Source organism: Marmota monax, unplaced genomic scaffold (assembly GCF_021218885.2).
Source record: "Marmota monax isolate L192 unplaced genomic scaffold, Marmota_monax_Labrador192_F-V1.1 WCK01_AAM20220418_F8-fsc00056, whole genome shotgun sequence".
NCBI classification, from domain to species: domain Eukaryota; kingdom Metazoa; phylum Chordata; class Mammalia; order Rodentia; family Sciuridae; genus Marmota; species Marmota monax.
The window spans coordinates 7,961,689-7,981,761 of NW_026695212.1; the positions used below are offsets into that span (position 1 = coordinate 7,961,689).

Sequence of the window (20,073 nt, forward strand, 5' to 3'; positions counted from 1 at the left end):
TAAACCTGATTGACCATATTTGCAAAAAGTCTACTCAGCCACCTGCCTCTATGTCCATAGCTAATTAATTCCCCCAGATGAGTAGAAGAGTAGGTGAACAACATTAGTGTGGGTTTTGCTCTCATTCATTAAATGGAAGGAAGGGGAAAAAGCAGAAATGGAGAATGGGAGGGAAGGGGAAGAGAAGGGAAAGGAAGGGAGGAAGGCGAGTAGGAAGGAAGGAAGGAAAAGAAAGGAAAGGGAAGGAATGGGAACAGTAATTTTTCATAAGAATTTGCCCTGGTCCTTTTAGTTATTGTGGCTGTTTTTGGCACAGCCTATCAACATTCAAAATGTAGTCTCATTAGCATAAATCAGTTACCCTGAGACAGCAGTCAAGGTAGAGGCAGGATGTATCCTTTGTCCCCCCTTGACTTCAGTATATAAAAAAGAGTGATGAATTTTACCCATTATCTAGCATGACCTCATTTGGCCAAGGAGTCCTATTCCTCAAACTGGGAGGGCCACCCACCCTCCTACCCTGCTATCATTGTTTGAGTAATGTGATCTCATTATACTTTGTATCAAATTGATTACAATTCAACAAACTCTTTTCTGCAAGGAACAAAAGAAGTGTGAACAAAAGTCAAAGATCAATGAAATAAAAACATTTAAGTGTTAAAATGAACATAAATTCACTCTGCATGAATAAACCAATTGGACATTCATCCATACATTACATGTAGGCCACCATAATAAAGTAGAACTGCCAAGACTGAATCCTGGAAATCAATTAAAGGAAATGTTGGCACTAATTCTACATGCATTTTGGATGTATAGCATTAATCCTCTAATTCTCTTTAATTTCACACATCTGGTGCTCCTCTTTTCTGCAAGTTTCCATTAAAAAAATACTAAGGGCATTGTTCTCTAAAGCAATATGGTTCCTCTGGAGCTGCCTAAGATACAATTTTGCAAACACGGGCCTCTTTGTTGGGGCAACATTTTCAGAAGAGTAGAAACTCATCATCTTCAGAAAGTATGGTTATAAAGGAGTCCCAAGATGGCCGCGAATAGAGTGCATCACACCCCGTGTACCGCACCACTGCGCGGGTGAATAACGAGTTAGAACGACAAAAAACTATCTTGTTAGGAACTTACAGCAAAATGGGGGTGCACCGAAACCTAGAGGAAGGATTTCCAGCACTGAGGTCCGGTAATTGAGTCTCATACACGAGCCAACTGTGCGACCTGAGATCCGGGCTGATTGATCCACGCGGCCCACCCCGCGGCTACAGACGGCGGGGAGCCACCGAGAATCGACCAGCAAGCAGGGAGATTCCTGCAGATTCTGTGGAATCCTGCCGCCTGAGCACTCACGGAGCCCCGGGCTGAGTTCGGGATTTCAGACGGGGAAGGAAGCGGGACAGCTCTATCCCCCACAACGGAAACTCCACCAAGGAAACCAGCGGCCACCATCTTGGAGAGCTGAAGTAACCACTGCCACTCTCCGACAGATTGCAACAATAAAACAGGTGCGTGTTACTCAGCTCATCTCCCATACAGCTGGGAATTCGCATAAAATCTCTCCTACGCTCTCCGGGGAAGGGATTATCAGAGCAAGCCTGCATAAAGACGCGGGGAGAACTAGAGACACCCGACCTTCAACTCCCCCTCCCATCAACGGGGAAAACGAAAACTGTATTGCCAGCGCTGGGGGAGGGGCAAGCGGAAAAAATCAAAACAATAGAGTGCCAGGGGGTTCTCAATAGCCACCCTCCACGCCCAACAAACGGCAGGCCCAGAGTACAGTTTGAACTGCCGAGAGGCATCACTCAGGGAAAATCTGGTCTAGCAGGTGAAACCAGGACTAGCAGGAGAAACCAGGGGACTAGAGGCCAGGCCCTCGCGACTGGGCGGCTGGAGAACGCACGCCCGCAGGCGAAACTCCACCCACTGCCCGCTCGACTGGGTGGCTGGAGTCCACCCCCCCGCCGGCGACCCACCATGCGACTGGGCAGCTAGAGATTGCCCGCCCACCAGCAACAGCCGGCCCATTGCCCCTGCGAGAGAGCGGCTGGAGACCGCATGCCGCGGGCGACTGATCACCCGCCGGCTGCCCACGCAACAGGGCAGCTGGAGACCGCCTGCCCGCCGGCGACTGACCGCACGACTAGGCGGCTAGAGATTGCCCGCCCACCAGCGACAGCCGGCCCGTTGCCGCTGCGACTGGGCGGCTGGAGACCGCACGCCCGCCCGCGACCAATCGCCCGCTGGCTGCCCGCGCAACTGGGCAGCTGGGGACCGCCTGCCCGCCGGCAACAGCCAGCCCACTGCCCGTGCGACTAGACGGCTGAAGAACACATGCCGGCCGGCGACCGATCATCCGCCCGCTGCCTGCGCGACTGGGCGGCTGGAAACCACCCGCCCGCTGGCGACCAACCCCCCAACTGGGCAGCTAGAGATCACCCACCCGCCAGCGACAGCCCACCCGCTGTCCGTGTGACTGGGCAGCTGGAGACTACCTGCCAGCTGGCGACCGATCGCCCGCTGGCTGCCCACGCGACTGGGTGGCTGGAGTCCGCCCGCCCACCGGCAACCGATCACCCACCGGCTGCCAGCGCAACTGGGTGGCTGGAGACCGCCCGGCCGCCGGCATCCGGGAGCTGAAACCAACCAGAGACAGTCCAGTCCAATCCCTCCATTCGGACTGGGGTCAGTAAGGAGCCTGGGGCCCGCCATAGCAGGGAGGTGACGTCACTGGAGCTCAGCCGTCGGAATTCCTTCTCAGCGGAATCCACTTTAGCAAGCATAGTCTACCAACACAAAAGAGAGATAACAGAGATATAAAAAACCAAAACAAATTTATAGAAGAGAGCAGAAACACAGCAATCAAATAGAACTGGAAAGTAGCGTGAACATCATGAAAAAACAAGGGAAAAAAGGAGTACAAACAATGCAGGACAACTTAAATCTACAGGAGGACCTAGAAGCATCAGAAACAGGGATAGGGAAAGAACTCAAGGCATACCTAACTCAGATGGAAAGGAATATTAGAGAAGACATTAGACAGCAAGTCCAAGCAATAAAAGTATATTTTGAAAATGAATTAAACAAACAAATTCAAATGGCAAAGAACGAGCTTTACCAGGAGATAGAGATCTTAAAAAAAAATCAAACAGTAATCCTAGAAATGCAGGAAACTATAAACCAAATTAAAAACTCAAACGAGAATATTACAAATACACTAGATCAAGTAGAAGTCAGAACATCAGATAATGAAGACAAAGTTTATCAACTTGAAAAGAATATAGTCAACACAGAAAAGATGCTTAAATCCCACGAGCAATCTATTCAAGAGATATGGGATGTCATTAAAAAAAACCAAATCTGAGAGTCATCGGGATAGAAGAAGGCACAGAGAATCAAACCAAAGGAATGGACAACTTATTAAATGAAATAATTCTAGAAAACTTCCCAGAGATGAAAGATGGAAAGGATTGCCAAATCCTGGAAGCCTACAGGACCCCAAACATTCAAAACCGTAATAGACCAACTCCAAGACATATAATTATGAAGATAGCCAACATACAGAACAAGGAGAGAATATTAAAAGCTACGAGAGAAAGGAGGCAGATTACATTCAGGGGTAAACCAATTAGGTTAACGACTGATTTTTCATCACAGACTTTGAAAGCGAGAAGATCCTGGAACAATGTATTTCAAATGCTGAAAAATAATGGATTCCAACCAAGAATACTGTATCCAGCAAAATTAAGCTTCAGATTTGACAATGAAATTAAAATCTTTCACAATAAACAAAAGCTAAAAGAATTCGCAGCCAGAAAACCAGCACTGCAAAGCATTTTGAGCAAAATACTACAAGAAGAGGAATTGAAAAATAGTGCCCAAAACTAACAGCAGGAGGTATCTCAGTAAAGGGGGAGGAAAATCACCAAAAAGTAAAAACTAGCCAAACTAAAATAAATAAATAAATAAACATGACTGGAAGTACAAATCATATTTCAATTGTAACCTTAAATGTTAATGGCCTAAACTCACCAATCAAGAGACATAGGCTAGTAACCTGGATCAAAAAAACAAATCCAACAATATGCTGCCTTCAGGAGACTCATATGATAGGAAAAGACATACACAGGCTGAAGGTAAAAGGTTGGGAAAAATCATATCACTCACATGGCCCTCGGAAGCAAGCAGGAGTGGCCATACTCATATCGAATAAAATCAACTTCAAACCTAAGTTAATCAAAAGGGATGAAGAAGGACACTATATACTGTTAAAAGGAACCATCCACCAACAAGACATAACAATTATCAATTTGTATGCACCAAACAATGGAGCTGCAACGTTCATAAAACAAACTCTCCTCAAGTTCAAGAGTCAAATAGACTACAACACAATAATTATGGGTGACTTCAACACACCGCTCTCACCATTAGACAGATCCTCTGGACAAAAGCTGAATAAAGAAACTATTGAACTCAATAGCACAATCAATAACCTAGACTTAACCGACATATATAGAATATATCAACCATCATCAAGTGGATACATGTTCTTCTCAGCAGCACATGGATCCTACTCAAAGATAGACCATATACTATGCCATAGGGCAACTCTTAGTAAATATAAAGGCATGGAGATAATACCATGCACCATATCTGATCATAATGGAATGAAACTGGAAATCAATGATAAAAGAAGGAAGGAAAAATCCTACATCACATGGAAAATGAACAATATGTTACTGAATGATCAATGGGTTACAGAAGACATAAAGGAGGAGATAAAAAAATTCATAGAGACAAATGACAATACAGACACAACATACCAGAATCTATGGGACACAATGAAAGCAGTTTTAAGAGGGAAATTCATTTCTTGGAGTTCTTTCCTCAAAAAAAGAAAAAACCAACAAATAAATGAACTCACACTACATCTCAAAAACCTAGAAAAGGAAGAGCAAAATGACAGCAAAGGTAGTAGAAGACAAGAAATAATTAAAATTAGAGCAGAAATCAACGAAATTGAAACAAAAGAAACCATTGAAAAAACTAAAAGTTGGTTCTTTGAAAAAATAAATAAGATCGACAGGCCCTTAGCCATGCTAACGAAGAGAAGAAAAGAGAGAACTCAAATTACTAACATACGGGATGAAAAAGGCAATATCACAACAGACACTACAGAAATACAGAAGATAATTAGAAAGTATTTTGAAACCCTATATTCCAATAAAATAGAAGATAGTGGAGATATCGATAAATTTCTTAAGTCATACGATCTGCCCAGATTGAGTCAGGAAGACACACACAATTTAAACAGACCAATAACAAAGGAAGAAATTGAAGAAGCCATCAAAAGACTACCAACCAAAAAAAGCCCTGGACCAGATGGGTATACAGCGGAGTTTTACAAAACCTTCAAAGAAGAATTAATACCAATACTTTTCAAGCTATTTCAAGAAATAGAAAAAGAAGGAGCTCTTCCAAATTCATTCTATGAGGCCAACATCACCCTGATCCCGAAACCAGACAAAGACACTTCAAAGAAAGAAAACTACAGACCAATATCTCTATGAACTTGGATGCAAAAATTATCAATAAAATCCTGGCAAATCGAATACAAAAGCATATCAAAAAAATTGTGCACCATGACCAAGTAGGATTCATCCCTGGGATGCAAGGCTGGTTCAATATACGGAAATCAATAAATACTATTCACCACATCAATAGACTTAAAGACAAGAACCATATGATCATCTTGATAGATGCAGAAAAAGCATTTGACAAAGTACAGCATCCCTTAATGTTCAAAACACTAGAAAAACTAGGGATAACAGGAACTTACCTCAACATTGTAAAAGCTATATATGCTAAACCTCAGGCTAGCATCATCCTAAATGGAGAAAAACTGAAGGCATTCCCTCTAAAATCTGGAACAAGACAGGGATGCCCTCTATCACCACTTCTATTCAATTTAGTTCTTGAAATACTAGCCAGAGCAATTAGAAAGACAAAAGAAATTAAAGGCATAAAAATAGGAAAAGAAGAACTTAAATTATCGCTATTTGCGGAGGACATGATAATATATTTAACAGACCCAAAAGGGTCTACAAAGAAACTGCTATAGTTAATAAATGAATTCAGCAAAGTGGCAGGATATAAAATCAACACGCATAAATCAAAGGCATTCCTGTATATCAGCAACAAAACTTCTGAAATGGAAATGAGGAAAACCACTCCATTCACAATATCCTCAAAGAAAATAAAATACTTGGGAATCAACCTAACAAAAGAGGTGAAAGATTTATACAATGAAAACTACAGAATCCTAAAGAGAGAGATAGAAGAAGATCTTAGAAGATGGAAAAATGTACCCTGTTCATGGATAGGCAGAACTAACATCATCAAAATGGCGATATTACCCAAAGTTCTTTACAGGTTCAATGCGATGCCAATTAAAATCCCAACGGCATTTCTTGTAGAAATAGATAAAGCAATCATGAAATTCATATGGAAAAACAAAAGACCCAGAATAGCAAAAGCAATTCTAAGCAGGAAGTGTGAATCTGGAGGTATAGCGATACCAGAGTTCAAACTGTACTACAAAGCAATAGTAACAAAAACAGCGTGGTACTGGTACCAAAACAGGCAGGTGGACCAATGGTACAGAATAGAGGACACAGAAACCAATCCACAAAATTACAACTTTCTTATATTTGATAAAGGGACTAAAAGCATGCAATGGAGGAAGGATAGCATCTTCAACAAATGGTGCTGGGAAAATTGGAAATCCATATGCAACAAAATGAAACTGAATCCCTTTCTCTTGCCATGCACAAAAGTTAACTCAAAATGGATCAAGGAGCTAGATATCAAATCAGAGACACGCCGTCTGATAGAAGAAAAAGTTGGCTACGATCTACATACTGTGGGGTCAGCCTCCAAATTCCTTAATAGGACGCCCATAGCGCAAGAGTTAATAACAAGAATAAATAAATGGGACTTACTTAAACTAAAAAGTTTTTTCTCAGCAAGAGAAACAATAAGAGAGGTAAATAGAGAGCCTACATCCTGGGAACAAATTTTTACTCCTCACACTTCAGATAGAGCCCTAATATCCAGAATATACAAAGAACTCAAAAAATTAAACAATAAGATAACAAATAACCCAATGAACAAATGGGCCAAGGACCTGAACAGACACTTCTCAGAGGAGGACATACAATCAATCAACAAGTACATGAAAAAATGCTCACCATCTCTAGCAGTCAGAGAAATGCAAATCAAAACCACCCTAAGATACCATCTCACTCCAGTAAGATTGGCAGCCATTATGAAGTCAAACAACAATAAGTGTTGGCGAGGATGTGGGGAAAAGGGTATACTTGTACACTGCTGGTGGGACTGCAAATTGGTAAAGCCAATTTGGAAAGCAGTATGGAGATACCTGGGAACGCTGGGAATGGATCCACCATTTGACCCAGCTATCGCCCTCCTCGAACTATTCCCTGAGGATCTTAAAAGAGCGTACTATAGGGATACTGCCACATCAATGATCATAGCGGCACAATTCACAATAGCTAGACTGTGGAACCAACCTAGATGCCCTTCAATAGATGAATGGATAAAAAAAATGTGGCATCTATATGCAATGGAGTACTACGCAGCAATAAAAAATGACAAAATCATAGAATTTGCAGGGAAATGGATGGCATCAGAGCAGATTATGCTAAGCGAAGCTAGCCAATCCTTAAAAAACAAATGCCAAATGTCTTCTTTGATATAAAGAGAGCAACTAAGAACAGAACAGGGAGGAAGAGCATGAGGAAAAGATTAACATTAAACAAAGACGAGTGGGGGGAGAGAAAGGGAGAGAGAAGGGAAAGCATATGGAAATGGTAGGAGACCCTCAATGTTACACAAAATTACATAGAAGAGGATGTGAGGGGAAAGGGGGGGAAAGAGGGAGAGAATTGAACAACAGCAGATGAGGTAGAGAGGGATGATGGGAGGGGAGGGGAGGGGGGATAGTAGGAGAAAGGAAAGGTAGCAGAATACAACAGTCACTAATATGCCATTATGTAAAACTGTGAGTGTGTAACTGATGTGATTCTGCAATTTGTATTGGGGAAAAAATGGGAGTTCATAACCCAATTGAGTCAAATGTATGAAAGATGATATATCATGAGCTTTGTAATGTTTTGAACAACCAATAAAAAAATATTAAAAAAAATTTTTAAAAAAGTATGGTTATAAAAACCTAGCAGGGTAAAAACTTCAATATTAGAGGCCATGGATGCCAACCTACACTACAAATCACTTATACAACAGAGAATATAATACATGGCCCCCCTTTGTCACAGTTACACATCTTATATTGTAGATGAGTCCCGTGTCTAAAAAATAAAAATCTGTATAGATAGTATACACATCTATGATCACTGATGATGGTTGGGAATCTGGGGGCAATTCAACACTAATTCCAAGATTCCCCTAATAACAACTCTGTCCTCTCAAATGAAAGTAATAAAAAACTCCCATTGCCCAAGTTCCCATTAATTTCACCAACCCACTAATTAAGAATATAAGTAGATTAACACTAATTAGCTAAATGTCTTTACATAGCATTTCATAGGACTTTCATATAAAGAAGAGTCCCAGTTTGAAGAATATTTCTAAGGATATTCTTCATAACACCATATCCATAGCAATTTCATTACTAAGGAGCAGAAGAAAGAAGTGCTTTGAAATACCTAGTTTCTACTCCTAGATTTCTCATTCTGTAGCTTTATGATGTGAGATAGTTTGTTCAATTTCTCTGGGTCTTCATTTTTTCACATATTACTAATGGATAAAAACTATGTCTGTCTTGCTTATTCTGTCTTGCATTATTCATAATAGTTTTTAAACTCAGTTACTGAAATGTATAAAGAGTAGAAAAATTCCATTATAAAACTAATAATGTTATCAACTCCCAGTTACATCTCCTTCTGTTTCTATTTCATTATTTCCATAAGGGCACTGGTGACATATGACCATGACAAGGCAGCATAGACAGCTTGGCAGGAGCACAGGCAAACATGAGCTTGATTGTCCAGTATTAATATCCACTGATGCAATTGATCAAACTGGATGAGCTTCCTGGGAAACAAATGCCTACAAGGGGGAAATGGCATGGATCTGCTTAACAATGACTTCCAGGCAGCTCTTCTAGTTCATGCCAGATGAGTCACCAAATCAGCATTCAGCAAACTTTTCCTGTAAAAGACTAGATAGGAAATATTTTAGACTTTGCAAGTCTTTGTTGCAGCTACTCAACTCTGCCATCCCAGTACAAAAGCAGCTATAGACCACATGTAAATGAATAACACAGTTGTGTTCCGATAAAATTTTATTAATGGTCACTGATATTTGAATTTCACATACCTTTTACTTGTCATGGAATATTATTATTATTCTTTTGATTTTTTTTTTGGCTATAAAAAATGCAAAAACCATTCTTAGCTCTTGGGCATACAAAAGCAAGCTTCGTCCAAGATTTAGCACAAGGCCTTAGTTTGTCCATCCCTAGATGAATGTTAAGGAATTATAGAGGCTATTCATGTCAGCTTTGTTGAGGTTTATGTTAGTGTCAGATTCTATAACTATTAATTGTTATCTTCACTGATAACCTTTTGGGATGTATGGTGATTCTGTGTGTGGATCAGACATTGTATGTATGGATCCACAAAGTATGTACAAAGTGAGTACACTCAGAGAAAGACAAGTGATGGGGTGCTTTGAATCCTTCATTGGGTGGCAGGCACTCTGATCTCTGATCCTGCCCTTGGCACAGACCCACAATGAGACTAAGGATAAATAAAGAAGGAATCCAAGACTCAATAAAGCAATGCCACACTTTGTAAATGAAGTGCAGAACTCTCCCATCTTTCAGAGCTTGTTAAATACATCAAGTTACCTCTTGCCAAACTGGCTTGACAAGCCTTGCAGACCCTTGCCTACTGTCAGCAGTATAAAATTTTAATACCAATGCTCAGTCTTGCCTCTCAGCTCCTTTGGAAATTGTCACTACTTCTCTCAAAGAAATAACTCAGTAAGTCCCCATTGTTAGTTTTGACCAGGCTATTGTCCTCAGTGCTTAGAGAAAATAGAAATAGCAGGCAGGGGTTCAGGAATTCAAGGCAAAAAGAAGATCAGTAAGAGGAAAGACACACCCAAAGTGTGCCAGTATCAGAGTTCAGACTATATGCATTCATTCCACAGCACTTATGGGGCTCCTGCTGAATTTACTGCCTGTAAATTCACCTTTACAATGCTTACTCAGAGTGGTGTTTAAGGTTCTCCTTCTTTATTACTAATAGCTAATATTAGATAAAAGATCAATTATACTCAATTACACTCTTGTGTAAGAAAAGCACCAGTTGATTGAGAGCTTCCCAAATTCTCATTCAAAATATGCATAAGGAAGTTTATAGTATAAGGATACACACAGATGACTAATTCTTTTGCATATATTTTTCCATATTTGAAAGCAGAATACATTGGTTATTTAATATTAATGCAATAGTTATAATAATTAATCAATCATGTGCAAGGAAAATACATAAGGGAAATAATAATTTCAGTTTGAGTTTGGCAAAAATTTCAATTTGTTTCATTCATATTTTGTGGTAAGGACAAAGCTTAAGAAATTCTCTATGGAACATTCGGCTCATTAAAATACATATCCAGTACCCTATTACCACTAACAGTGTTGGAAAGACAAGTGATCAGAAATGTCTAAAATATTGGGGGTGACATCAGGGATGAAATAAACTAGAGTCAGAGGGACCTAGACTTGAGTCCCAGCCCAGGTTTCTAACAACAGTGTGGCTTCAGGCAAATGATGTTTGCTCCCCAGGTCTCAATTTCCTCACTTGCCAAACAAGGGTAGGAATTCTTACCCATAGGTTTCAGGTAAGCATTTTGACATTCTGACCATAAGAAGGATCAGGACAGTATCTGGTACTGAGTAGCTTTCAACCAATGTCAGTCCCTCTAGAGAGACCAGATCATGCTATTTTCTATATGAAAGGCTTATGAATAGGAATAGAATTCACAGTCATTGTTTGCTGATTAACTGCTATTGTACAGCAATTCTTTCCCCCACTCCAAGTAAGCAGGCCGGGAGGAAGAAATGTAAAGGGTTTTGTTGTTGTTTGGTTTTTGGGTTTTTTTGTAACAACGACTAAAAGTGACACTGTCTATGTTTGAATCCTGTAACCTACTAGCTATGTAACCTTGTAAATTTTTAAAAACCCATTCTCTACCTTATCTATGTCTCTAAAAATCAGATTAATAGCAGTACCTCTTAAGGTTATTGTGTGGCAACATGTATATACTTAAAAATTGATATCTGTAGCTTAGTGACAGTAATAATTCTATGAAAGTATGTGTTAACTGTTGTGACTAGCATTGGCATGCTATACTATATATATATATATATACACACACACACACACACACAAGTATATCTAGAAAATAAAATGAAGCTTTAAGATTGAGAGGGTATAGGTGAACCAGCTAAATGTAGTAAGAGAGCAAGATGAATTCACTTAAGAAATCATTATCAAGTATTTTTATGTACCAAGCACTGTTTGTCCCCCTCCTGCATGAGGGAAAACACGTGTGATATATAACTTTAAACTTATTTTCTTGGTTTTAGATTTTTAAATAAATTTCTGTAGTAAAGGTATACTGCAGTTATTTGGCTTTCTCCTAAAATCTGAAGGCTGAGAAAAACAATTTAGTCCACTGGGATTTTTTTCTTAGTTAGGTCCCATCATAGACAAGAGCATTTGGCAAGCTCTATAGAAGTCCTTGAATCTGTCTTCTCTCAACTCAGGCTCTGGGTAGAGCTTGTACCATCCTGGGTATGTCCTGAGATGCAGTCCATTGAAAGAGTCCTGCACTCAGAAACTGCATTTAAATGTCCCTTTTACAAAGGATCTAAAGTTCTATTTGAGGCAAGAGGTAGCTTTGGGTAGGAGGAAACTGAGAAAGTTCTTAAAATCCCACGCTTAACTTACCATGACAGACTTGGAGTGTGAACTCCAATTCATATTGAGTGACAGCAGAATACTGAGCTTAGAAAACTCAATTTGGTTGTTTTTCAGGGTTGGGGAGACATGGAAGTGACAGGACTTGTGATATGTTTGATTCAAATAAATACTTAAGACTAGAACTCCTCTCTCTCTCTCCTTTGTCATATATATCTAATCAAAAGTGAAATTTGAAACAACTGTTCCAGGTCCAAGAAAGCTATTAATTTGCTAATAACAGAACCCTCTCAATTTGGACTTCCTTGGATATGACACCAGAGGATGGCAAGAGTCACCTCCCTAAAGTTCCTCTGCTGAAGAACCCCCCCTCCATTCCAGCTCTCCCAGGTCACAGATGTTCACTTTCTGTGACCTCTCTGGCCACTTCCCAGAGGACAGGTCCTTTCCTTCACTGTAAAAAGCATCCCAGATACTGTGCTACACCACTTTGTCCCCAGGCTAAAAGATGCTCTCCTGAATTCTAGTTTGAATCTGTCAAGGCATGAAAGAGCTAATCATGCCCTTCAGTCAGGAAAATGCTTCCTACATTCTCACACTTATATAACTGAGGTAAACCAATTAAATGTTTTCTACAGAATAAGGAAGTGTTGCTTTCTTTTCTTTCCTGCAAATAACAATCAAACTCTCTGAAGTTAAAAAACAAACAAACAAACCAATATCCCCCATGGATAAGTCTCCTCTGGTTTGCACATTAGCTCACAACAATTAAAAGAGGCCTCTGGCTAAACTGGAAGAATTCAGCTTGGGAAAACTACTAGCAACATACTAACTATAGTGGTTTTCTCATTCATTTTAACATCCGTGTTTCAAAAACAAACTCAAATCAGCCCTTTCTCTCTCTCTCTCTCTCTCTCTCTCTCTCTCTCTCTCTCTCCCTCCCTCCCCCCTCCTCCCCCCCCCCTCTTTCTCTTCTTGAAAAGCTTTCATTCAATCAATAGGGTAACAATGTTCCTGACATCTTAACATTCAGAAAATAAATCATAGAATCATTCCATAAAGTCTCAATAGAAACTTTGATTGTGGATATCCACTTACATGCAAGGGACTTTATCTGGAACACAATGAGAGGCAGCACAGGTATTTTCAACAAATGAATGAGTGAATTGGATTGGTTTCACCATGGCAACTAGTCAGCCCTGGCACAGAGGAAGGCCTAGAGAGTAGCAGGAGGTAAAGGGCAAGTGAAGAAATTTACAACTGTTTTCCTAGAACAGAAAAAAAAAATCAGAACAAATCCCAAAGATGTTTTAGAACAGAACCTACAATGTGTATTGTCATGCTAACATGGACTGGAATTGAAAAAAAAAAAGGGACAGGCAGAGGATGAAGACCTTTTAATTCTTTTGTTCAGTCCAAGCACAGGGAGGAAGAGGAATAATGGGCTTCTTGGGTATATTCTCCAAAAGCAGCCCACATTCAAGGGTGGGTGAACTATGATGAAATGAGAAAAAGAAAGCAATGTACCAAGGCATCTGAGATCACATCTTGAGCCAAGTGGAAGAGGAAGTTCAAACATGGACTCCTTTTTAATGCTTGACCTTCTCACCAGCTAATGCCCCAACCTAACACTGTCCTCAAACTGATTTCCACCCATATCTGAGCCTATCAAGGCTATTTCAAGGTCATGTAGTCTTAGTAACAATTACCCATCCATTCACAGTCATAGCCCTGCTCTTTTGGGGAACAGACACAATGCCCCAATTCAGTAAGAATAAACCAGACTGATAGAGATGATGTTTCAGAAGGGAGAAGCTAACAAGAAGGAGTCCAGTTATCCTGGTTTGGCAATAAGTGATAAATAACATGATCCTTGTACTTTATTCTGTGAGGCCATCAATTTGGGATGCACCACATTCATATCAGTTTTTTAGGAGAGTGAAGTGAAGGAGAGAGAGCCACCTTATTAAATATTAACATCATTTAATATATTTTATTTGTAATAGGAAAATATCTAATAGATATTTTGTATTATGATATATAAGTTGCTTTGTTTCAGAAGCACTCTTTGAAAATGTGCATCTTAGAATGAGGAAATGAAGTAATTGTATGCACAACATAAATGATTCAGCACAAGTGCCAAGGGGGAATTTGTTCATTGGTTCATTTCTCTTTTATTGAGTCATTCTATGTGCCAGGCACAGGCTGTGTCCTGGAATTACAAAATTGAACAAAGCAAAAAACCTTCAGACTGAAAGTTGAGATAGGTATGTAAACAAATGAAGATCCTCTGCGAGTCAGTGTGACTCAGTAGTTTACAACCTGACTGGCCAGGTTCAGGTTGCAGGTATGCTGCTTACTAATTGGGCTTTTGGGGCATTACTTAACCTTTCTGCTCTTGTTTCATGATCTATAAAATGAAGTGGCAATGATTATACTTATTCTTATAAGGCATCAGAAAGAATTACATTAGTTAATGTACATAAAATGCTTCTAATGGTTTGGGGCACGTGATAAAAGCTGGTTCTTAATATTGCTATATATAAGATTAGGGACAATAGGCCTGATAACTGTATGGCAAGTGTTGAAGGAACAGGAATTCATGAGGCAGATAAGGGAGAGAATGGTTTTCTGTCTAGAGGACATGAGGAAAGCATTTCACATTGTAGGAAATTGAGTGAGAAGATGGGATCTGTCAAACCAGACTTAGAATCTTATCATGAAAAAATTTTATTTGTTTAGGTGTAGACAGCAGGACCAAATTCTTCCCAACTTAAGCCTAAAGAGAAGAGGGAAAAGGAGAAGGTAGTTTTGGGGAAGAATGCAAAAAGCATGTAGGAGTAAAACATGTCCTTAACAAAGTCCAGGGCAGCTGCAGGAAATAAGAAACAGGACTCAATCGGCCATCTTCTTAGAGGACCAGCGTTCATTCTGTATCAGCAACAAATATGTGTAAAACAAAGCATTTACCACTATTTTTAGTCCCTTCTTTTCTTTACCCAAAATTGAAATGTTCAGCAAAGAACTTGTCTAACTTGGCCAGGAGAGGGGATGGCATTTTGAATAACAGTCCCCCAACCCTGCAAGACTAAGGGTCTGAGTAGTTTCTCCAAAGGAACAAGAGTCTTATGGCTCCCAGGAGAACAGAGCATGGATACTCCACAGGCTAATAAGATCCAGGAGAGTCTCAGCTGCTCTGCCAAGGAGTTTGGGCTTCATCCTCCAGGCAGAGGGAAGCCAATGGTGGATTTAAGGATGGAGATGATCCATACTTGCATTCTCTTTGGGAACACAATGCACTCTGGAAACTAAGAAATATCATGAAATGGGTGTGACGTGGTTTTGTATCTAGGTTGCAACATAGAAATAATGTATAAGATTCACATCACATTTATTGACAGGCAATACCTTGGATGTTAAAGAGAGGAAGAAGTTTAGGAACCACTTAGTAAATCCAGGTTCACTTAAGAGGTAACTGAATGGAGATTCAGTCTGTGGCTTTCCTTAGGTTACACGTTACTTATTGGCATTCGAACTTGAAACAGATTTTCTTGGTCAAGCTACAGCATTATCAGCTGAAACCATTGCAGTAAGACCCCATTTTAAAGGCTCTTTCATCAGTAAAGTACTATGTTCTAGCCCAGATCCTGTTGTGTCTTGGATCATGTTTACAATGAATACATGGAGGGCATTTCTTTATTACGGAATGCTGATGGTATCTTCCACTCTCTTTCCTTTTTAATTTATTCAGCAAGGACCTAGTACTTATCAGGTGCTATGTTGACAAAGGATACAAAGATAATGTAATGATGTTACTAAAAATAGTAACAATAATGATAGAAAACACATAGCACCTATTATGTGTAAGACAATTTTCTAAGCACTTTTCAGATGTTAACTCATTTAATCATCACTTTAAAAAGACTGTGAGCAAGAATGGGGAGTGACTGGTGAGGGTTCAGGATGATTTGGGGTTTAGGGATGATGAAATGTTCTAAATTTAGTTTGTTGGGGATAGTTGTATAAATCCATAAATATGCTAGAAAACACTAAAATGAACACCATAAATGGGCAAATTTTATGGTATGTGAATTATGTCTCAATAATGCTGCTAAAAATAAGATTATAATGCAGAAGATATGTTATTAGCCCTATAATGCATATAAGTAATCTAATGCACACAGAAGTTATCTGTTTTATTCAAGGTCACAAAGCTCATAAGTGACAGAGATGAGATTCAAGTTCTGAGTCTGTACATTAAATACTATACAGTTCCTGACCTAGAAAAATGAGAAATCTGGGGCATCTTTATAGACATGAAGCAGGAACATCTTGACCTTGTATCTAAATTATGCAGCATACATGGAACACATATTTGGAAAATAAAATATATATAAGGGAAAGCAGATGTGTAACAGAGTTCCTAAGATCTGTCCATGTGCTACTATGTTTGAAGCCTGGTTCTCCTCCTGGTGATGTTGGTATGATCAGAGACATTTCTTAAAGTAAGTCACATTAGAAAAGAAGACAAGGAAGGCAGTTTACTTGTTGCCCATTAACATGACAAGCTAAAGTTGGCCTGTGTGTGTGCGTGTGAGTGGGTGGATGCATGTTATCTGCCAGAAAATTCCTCTCCAGGAAGTCCTGCCAGTTCTTCATTGTATACCCAGCATCTAGAGGGTTGAACACCCAGGGGATAAACGGATGATGACGAATGAATGACTCTCAACTAGTTAAAGAATAGTTTGAGTCCCAACATCCTGTACTTTAGGTTGGCTCAAGTCTGTACCATAAAAGAAGGGAAAGGAGCTGCATATGGTGATCTGAGGAATGCAGTCATTAAATGACAAGTCATTGATGAGCACCTGGTGTTAATGAGGCCACAGCTCCAAGTCTATGCAAGTCAACTAGTTCTCATACAAAACCCATTCCAAGAACACAGACTATGATGAAATTGAAGATGTATTTGACTAGTTATGAAAGGGAAGAAAAAAATGAGTGGCTGAACCCAAATTTTCTCCTAGTATAGGAAAAACTCAGTGCATTCCTACTAACAGGGGCTAAGGATAAAGCATTTCCTTAATTAGTACATATTCAACCATTAACAAGTTAACCCCAAATGTAGCAAACAGAAATCGAAAATACTGAAACCAGAATGCAGTACTGAAATTTCAGTTCTACTAACTGGAAGAAATTGCTCCAAGCATGCACTAATTAGGGTAGAAAATGTGACACTTTGTGGTGCAGGAGCTCACAGTACAAGCATTTGTACCTCCCCAAAATTTTTAGCAATTTTGTATCAGTATTTAGCTGAATATTTTATTGATATTTTGTAAAAAAAAAAAAATTGAGTGGAGTGTTCTTCAGGTCCCACACAGAACTTTTCTTTCCTGTGAAAAATTAAAAGAGGCCAGGCATGATGGCCCATGCCTATAATCCCAGTGGCTCAGGAAGCTGAGGCAGGAGGATCACAAATTTAAGGCCAGCCTCAGCAACTTAGCAAAGCCTTACGCAACTTAGTGAGACCCTGCCTCAGAAATTTTAAAAAAAAATGTTTAAAAAGAAACAGTCTGGGGATGAGGCTCAGTGGCCAAGTATCCCGTGGTTTAATCACCAGTACAAAAAAAAAAAAAAAAAAGGTAGATTTTCTTACTAGAATTCAAGATTCCACTTATCACTTAATGACAGAAGAAAAAAACATTCAAATGGAGTAATAAATCCCAAATAATTTATATCTAGCTTTTGCATGATCAAAGAAAAAAGTTAAACACATATTCAAATATGACTCCTACCCACATGGGTCCAATTCCAACACCCACTTCAAACTTTAGACATTTATTTCTTAGCTTGCTTATCACATGTATCAGTGGCAGGAGAACAAAGTAGGTAGTGGTTGGGCATCCATATAAAGTACTTTTCAAATCAAGGCACTTTCAAGAGTTAATAAAGACTCACTAGTTACACTGGGACAACAGAAGTAAACTGAAATCACCCTGGGAATGTGAAGACATTGAAGTCACCCCCATCAAAAACTTGTGGTCCAAGCTCAGACTTTGCCAGCGGGCAGGGACAAACAATTGAAGACTTTTAAGTATTAAATCACCAGAACTTCAAGAAGCTTAGTATAGAAGTGGATTACGTCTGAACTAGAGCAGAGGGTGACTGAGTCCAAAAAAGCCTGAGAGTGTTCTATGGCATCAGGAAAAAAAAAAAATAATGACAGGCCAGGTTACAATGGTGGCAATAAAAACAGAAAACCTATATAAGAGATTAGGCAGTTATGTCATACAAGTTGTAAAACTAGTCCAAGTAGTTAGAAATTATTGCACACCTCTTAAGACTTGATAGGTAAAGATCAGACACAACAGAACACCGGCCAGCAAGAAAAAACAAGGGTTGCTCAAATTCTAGGGCAAAAACTGTTTGATCTCTGCATATCTTTCATACTCCTTGTTCAAGTGAGTGACAGGATCACAAGCATGTACTTCATCCCAGAAAGAACTGGAGCCTTCCACATTCTGCTTGTTACCAGGGAGGCACAGACAAACCAAGAGGTTCTGTCGCTGGCAGGGTAACAAAATACCACCAACAATTGCTCCAGACACCACTTGGTGGCACCAGTACCTTGAACTGCTTGAATGCAACCTGCTCCTCTTGGTATTTCACTGGAAACTCCTAAAGATCTTCAGCCAACCCCCAAGTTCTGCTTTCTCCATTATGACTTCTTCTACAGCTTTCACATCTTCCTCTGTCTATAGAGATCCTGAAAACTAGAGGATGGGAATGTTGAATGTAATAATTATTTCAAAAATCTCTTTACATATATACATACATATAATTTTTGCATACATGTGACCATATCTTTCATACCAGATTTTTTCCTTTTGATTCTTCCCTTTTTGCTAAGCTTTCTCACCTGAACACTGCCAAGTTCCCATGCCCCTCATCCCTCCCCTTTCAGAAAACTCATTTTATCCACCTAGTGTGTATCTATCCATATTTTTCCCATGATAGAACCTTATACAGATTGATGATGATGATGATAAATAGATTATAAAGAAACAAATGAGCTGAGTGTGGTGACCCTATAAACCCAGCAGCTCAGGAGGCCAAGGCAGGAGGATCGTAAGTTCAAAGCCAGCCTCAACAATAGCAAGGCATAAGCAACTCAGTGAAACCCTGTTTCTAAATAAAATACAAAATAGGGCTTGGGGATGTGGCTCGGCGGTTGAGTGCTCCTGAGTTCAATCCCCGGTACCTCCTCCCCTGCCACTGGCCAAAAAGAAAAAAAGAAAGAAACAAATAAATATATATTGAGGTTCTTTTGGGTCATGGATTTGCCAAGATGGGCTCACATTATTTTCTCTTCCTTTCATCTTGTTTCTCTCTCAGTAACACCAGCTGGTAATCCTTTTAGGTCAACAAGTACTGCTCCTCTTCACTCTTTGGTATGGAAGTGCCTCTTTTCTCATATCTTTACTAGCTATGCATGGCTTTGCTCTTTTGCTTTTTGCCAGTCTGATGGGTGAAAAATGAGCATTCATCATTATTTTGTTTTTTTGTTTTCCTGACTGTGATATTTTACCATCTTTTCAGGCTCTGGCCATTTTGATTTGGTCCCTTGTGGCTTTTCCCCAAACCAAGGATTTTTTTAATAAAGAATTTTTACTCAGTGAAGAAGCTAAAAGAATATTGCTCAAACACATTTTAGGAAGTAGAAAAAAATAGGATTTATCATAGTCAGAAACTTCTATATGTAGTGTCGAACACAAATTAAAATCTATAAAAGCAATATAATCTTTCAAGATTTGTTCATAAAATAAAACTTGAAAATAAAAGTAGAAACATCTACTCCAAAGGCAGAATATGGTTATTTTTCTCTTCATAGGAACCTCTCAGAGAGTGCTTTATTTCCAATTGGGCAACATGCTTTGTTGTTATATAGGTTTAAGTAGAATTAGGCTTTAAAAAGAACCAGTCCCATTTATTTGAGTGCCATTCAAAATACTGTATGAAAGAAAGAAAGAACAAA

The 20,073-nt window shown here is 39.5% G+C and overlaps 1 long non-coding RNA gene across 1 annotated transcript in view; it reads right to left on the bottom strand.

Moving 5' to 3' along the window:
• Positions 1-20,073, bottom strand: part of LOC131423681 (uncharacterized) — a 47,583-nt gene that overhangs the window by 21,524 nt on the left and 5,986 nt on the right. The window contains exon 2 of the long non-coding RNA XR_009225552.1: positions 18,666-18,811. This is a non-coding gene — a long non-coding RNA (uncharacterized LOC131423681). The remainder of the gene's footprint in view (positions 1-18,665; positions 18,812-20,073) is intronic.